Raw genomic sequence first — 6,000 nt, 5'->3', positions numbered from 1 at the left:
ACAACATGTAAACTTAGCTTTAAAATACTTACAAAGACAGCACTATATTTAATCACATATATCAAAAATAAAAGCGATTACCCATTTTCTTAATCAAAGCAAATGTATAACAAGCTTAAAGGAAATCTCTCTACATCAGACTCTCTAAAAGGAAATGTCAGCACAAATGTAAAGGACTTGGGGTTTTGAGATAAACCAGCCTTGAACAATAATCTTCTGATAAATCTCAAATTCCAGATGGTCTTTGTGGGTTTCAGACAGCAGCTGTATTCAGAGAGCATCACGATGAGGTATCTGGCTTATTTTAAACAGTAAATGTAGCTAGTGGTACTGTCTTGACTTAAAACAGTATCTAGCATATATATTATTTTAAGAGAAGCACTTGTTCTCCTGTGAGAACATATCACAATATCCTTACTTAGCTCTCAATTTCTTCATGTTTGTTAAGCAATACAATATTTTAAAAGGGATTTTTGAATTCATCTAGCCTTCCACAAATGTACAAAATTCAATCTGCTACTTTACTACCTTTGCAATACTGTTATGGTTAAAAAGTACTTTTGATCCAAATCTCCAAATGTTCTTACACTAAAACTGTTCTCAATTTTTTCTTGACATAAATTCTTAATTAATTTGGCTTCTTGATATTATAAGCTATAGAAGATCAACCACATAAAAATGAGATTTCAAATCTCTCCCATACATCAGGCATAATGCTATTTTCATTGTATCTTTACAAGACATCAGATATGTTAATATTTATGGAGTATACACCGAGGAATACCGTTAGAATTAATAAATAATAAAGCTAATATTTTTTTCAAAAATAAATCATCAGATATCTCATAAACTGGATGTCTTCAGTTGTAGATAATTTAGTACAGTAATAAATAACAGGAGAGCACAATGCTGATGGAATTATATTTCATTATTTAAAACATCTTTCTACTCATATAAGAATGCATTCTTTTGTGTTCAAATTCATGTAAATAGAACAGGTTTAGAATTGGGGGTACTTTCAAACAAATAAAAATTAAGTTGCCTCTAACATGTCAGGTAGACATTCCTGAGCAGACGTATATAACATGTACCATTTCCCAAAAGCACTTTGAAATCATCCTCGGTTGTGTCTTTGGCAAGATGTTGCTCAGAGAAGTTTAGCCCATTGTTCCCATTGTCTGACAATAACAGGATTCTTCCATCTTAAGCAGCACGTTATCTTACATGTTTTAACCTTGCCACTTTCGACCCTTACCCTTAAAAAAATCAATAATAAGCAAGGGTGGGGGTGGAATTAATTTTGCAACAATTAATTAGCAAATTATTGGGTAAGACTTTATAGAGGCCTTGCATAAAATTTTGTGGCACCCAGTGACTCAGCAGTATCGTCTAAGGATATGGTGCGTGTCGATACTGGCATTCAGTATCGTTTATAAGTTGGTCTCCATTCTGTGGATCCAGTCTCACAGTTCAGTTTTGTAAAATCAGTTGGATTTCAGGCCAGGCAGTCTACATGGCATACTCAGTGTTCTGAGGCGTGCTGGAGGAGTGGCTCCTTCTCTCTAGAGAAGCATGCTGCAGAAAGCAGGGGGAGCTCTCCATGAAAGTCAGAGGGAACTGATGCTGAACTCCATTAGACCCCTTCATTTGTAAAATCACAGCCTATTCTCCCTGACCTGGGACACGTATTCATTCTCTTTCTAATTGATGCCTGGTGTGCATTGTACAAGTGTTAATTAACCGATAGTAACATAATTAAGAGAATGTTGCTATGGATCACTGTAATTCAGTTTCAGACACTGACAGTGAAATATAAATATAACGTTAAAAGAACAACTTGCTGCCAAGAATAATGGAAATAGGAATATCAATATGAGTTAATGATTAAAACTCCAGAACCTTCAAAAGAAACTCACAGCTCTATTGCTTTATTTTATAACAGCTCTCTTTCTGTGGAGTTCCTAATCTATACGCAGTATATGACTATGAGATTTACATATGATTTTAGTAAATCACTAAGCCCATTCTGCTATTGAATTTCTCAGTATGTGACTTAGTGAACTGGTTTTATGTCAAAAGCACATTAAAAAAAGATAAGCCCAGACAGCATTTGCAGCCTACAACAGATAAGTTAACACTGTATTTAGTTTTCTGTGTCTACACTTAAGTGAGAAGGTGATGATTTGTTTAAACATTAGGAGTTTAGATATGCTCTGATCAAATATTGTCTAAGAAAAGCTTAAAGTTAAGTGGCATAGAAATTAATGTTTAATTGATTCATTTACCTTGTGAGTCAGGGACTTATGATACTAGAAACTAAGATGAAGTAGAGATCATAAACTGAATTATCCATCAGGTAAATTCCATTATGTTTCTACATACGCAAGTTTAAAATCCTGGTAACAAAAGCAATATTGTTACATACAACAAACTAGTATCTAACCAGTAGGAAAGTAATAGAACATTTACTTCAATTGCCATTGGTTTCTATAGTGTCATGATGATTTACCCAGTAAGGTCATGGTTTTCTGAAATCTACAAAATAATTCCCTCTATCTTTTCATCATCAGGTCAAGATTTAGCCTTTTTAGACTATTGTAATAACACTGAAAGAAAAAAAAAAAAAAAAAAAAGCTGAATTTTAATGATGTTATTGTACAGATGAGCTGAACTTCTATATCCAAGAAATACAATTCTAAGCCAATTTAATATTTATAGTAAAGGAACAAATCCTGATAGATTTTTATTTCCAAGCTCTTAGAGGTGCCCAATAAGCCTGTTACTGTTCTGCACAGTCTTCTTCTCAATAACTCTCCCAGTGCAGCAGCTCTCTGGTCAGTGGGATGAGGAAGACAGTGAGAACATTGGGGAAGCAGAGGAGAAATGAACAGAGTAATAAAAGAAGCATTTTGCTTATTCTGCTGATGTTTTAAGCTGCAAACAATGCAATCACAGGGACTTCCAGAAGTACTTCCAGAGCTTAGTAAGGTAACAAAAGGGGTCCATAAATACAGCTCAGAGCTGCTTTCTATTTTCATCTTTCCTTTATCTGCCATTGGACTCAACCCAGCAGAGTGACGATGCAAAATATTGATTCCCACATTCAGAAGCTGAATCTGGCTTTTGGGATCTATAGTTTCTGTATCTGTCCACATTTGAGGCTCAGTGTTCTCTGCTGAAACAAAGTCCACAGGAGAAAACACAATTCCTTATTTTGAGGGATATCTGCCTGTCTTACAAAAGTCCAACCAAGCATTTGAACCCTATCCTGCAAACAATTTAGATGTATCTATACACATGAAGAGCCCTACTAAAACTAACAGGGCAGAGAAAACACAAAATTACAGGAATAAATGTGGTGGGACTGGGACTTTGAGTATTATACATCTGCTCTTTCCCAATAGATAAGATGAAGTACATCATATTTTCCACCTGCACATTGTGTGAAAATAGAGCTCAGGAGAGCCTACATCCTAAAAAAACAACTGACAACACCAACAGGATGCCATTCCTGAGAAATATATTTTAAAGTTATTCAGAAGTTACCTTATGACCTCATAAGTAACAACTACAGATCACCAACATAAAATACAGAGAAAAACTATATTTAAAAAAAAAAAAAAAAAATATATATATATATATATATACACATTTTTTACAGATATTACAGGGAAAAAAAGGCAATTTTTTCCTTATTTTTTTATCAGGAAGAGGCCACTTTGTGCATTTTAGGATTGGGCTTTTTTATCTAAGAATTCTGTGTGTTTATCCAAGGTAAATATGCACACATTAATAACATAAGAACACGGACATTGTTTGGGATTAAATTAAAACCATTTGCCTTATGCATGCTCATTTCCTTTTTTACTGCTCAATTCCCCTATGATGCCATCTGATCACTTCTTGAATGTCCCCTGTGCTTTTGCCTTAACAATCTTGCCTGGTAGGCCATTCCACACGTTTGTGATTCTCGGCATGAAAAAAAAATGCTTCCTGACATCTGTTCTGAATTTGTTTCTCTTTAATTTCCATTTATGCTTCCTTATCCTAACATCTGTGTCATTGTGAAAACGGTAATTCAGACTGACGTTATCTGTGCCATTTAAGATTTTACATTCCCCAGCTAAAAGCTACTCATAACCATGTAGTGGTTTTGTAGTACTTATTGATAGTTAGCTTAGCAACATTGCCTGGTTCTAACTCACGTTTTAGGTTATACTTCAGCTTCGTTGTAGTTTTTTATTCTGTTTTCATGCACGTTTCTTCCAAGCTGTGGGTTAGCACTGTACTCACTGGGCCATTTTCATCCCATAGGTGTTTCCCACAGCTGTTGTATAAGAAAGGAAGTTGAATTTGGCCCAATAAGCTTAATGGGGGTATCAAGAGGACTGTACATTATGCTAATTTCAGCCATAGGCTATGAGTGCTCCTTTAGTGTCTCTACAAGTCTGGGAGTTAGGGAACTTTTCAACTGATTCTCTCAAAGGCTTACAGGGGCTGGAGCACCAAACCATACTTGGTGAATACTACATAAATAATTCCCCCTCTTTGTCCAGACAGATGGAGAGGTAAGGAGGATATTGAAATTACTCTTTATAGTTCTCCCAAGTCAACAAAAGGGTCTGGGACTATTTTTCCTACACTTTTAAATCCCTGAGACTGGGACTAAGTATGTCCTTTCACTTGTCCTTAAAGAACAGATTAATTCCAGGAGATGAACTGTCAGAGCTCAGACTCACAACAAGAACAGCAATTACCAGCATGTTTAACAGCAATTAGCAATTTATATGGTTGGTATCTATGACTGAGCTAAAACTGGTCTATTTCTAATACTAGAAAATACAGAGGAGTAAAGTGGTATAGCAGCAGATCATGGAGTCTGGAGTAAGGGCTCCTGCTGGAGAACATAAAATAACTATTGATCCCTTTTTCATGGTAATGAAGAAGTACAATTCATACAGAGCTGTGTCTCAAGTCACAGCAAAGCTTTACTCTTTTTCTTCCAAAATACTGAGATTACATTATATTAAATTATTGAAGAATTAGAAATAGTTTAGGTATTTATTCACCTTTCTTATTCTTGATTGTTAACAACCCAAAGATGATGCTGAACTATGAAAATGGAAACACCTAGAAAGGTTCAAAAAATTGTAAGCACTTAATCCCTACAGAAACTCCCACTAATATATAACCTTTTAAAGGGAGAATTTCTGAAGAAATTGAAAAAAATAATCTATTTAGTTTCACCAGGATAACAGAGTGTTTTGGAAAATATACCCAGTTACCTAGATCTAAACACATATGTTTGAGGTTTTCTCAAGTTCTCTATTTTCTTTACACACATGAGCAGATAATACATTTAAAATTATTATTCAATGTATTTCCTATACTGTAAGAAAATAAGAAGAGTTTGTTTCACTGTACTTGGAAAGAGTATGTGCTCTGCCTAAATAGGTTACCTAGGGTTTTTTAAATGAAAACTGTACCCATGATTCAAAAACTGTTTATTCTACAAGGTAAAAGAGAAGATAAAGGTGTCATTATTCTTATTTCACAAAGGATTGCCTTGATTCATTCATGCGGATGAAGTGGGCTTTGAAATACCCAAATATGATCCAGCTTATATCTCTACAATATGTCCAATGAGACAAAAGAAAAGAGACCAAAATCACAAGATACTGTGCAAGTAAACATGATGGAGGTGTGTATGAATCCATGCAGGAGGAGAGACTGATTTTAAAAATGAAGTAGTCAAGAAGTAATGTGTCACCTAAAACGTGTTTCATGTTAAAGTAAAAAACCTACCCTTTGTAGCCAGCAAAGAACAGCATTTTGAACACACTAATGGGGGAGGAGGAAAATGAAGGAGCTGTTACCCATGTCTGTTTTAATTAAGGTGAGGAGTGAAGAATTTTCACATATTATTTAAAGGCAGTGCAGATTCCTTTCATCTTGAAAGGGTTTGCTAACAGTAAACATGGCATCCTGATAATGCATAAT

Source organism: Hirundo rustica, chromosome 11 (assembly GCF_015227805.2).
Source record: "Hirundo rustica isolate bHirRus1 chromosome 11, bHirRus1.pri.v3, whole genome shotgun sequence".
NCBI lineage: Eukaryota > Metazoa > Chordata > Aves > Passeriformes > Hirundinidae > Hirundo > Hirundo rustica.
This window is presented reverse-complemented; position numbering follows the sequence as displayed.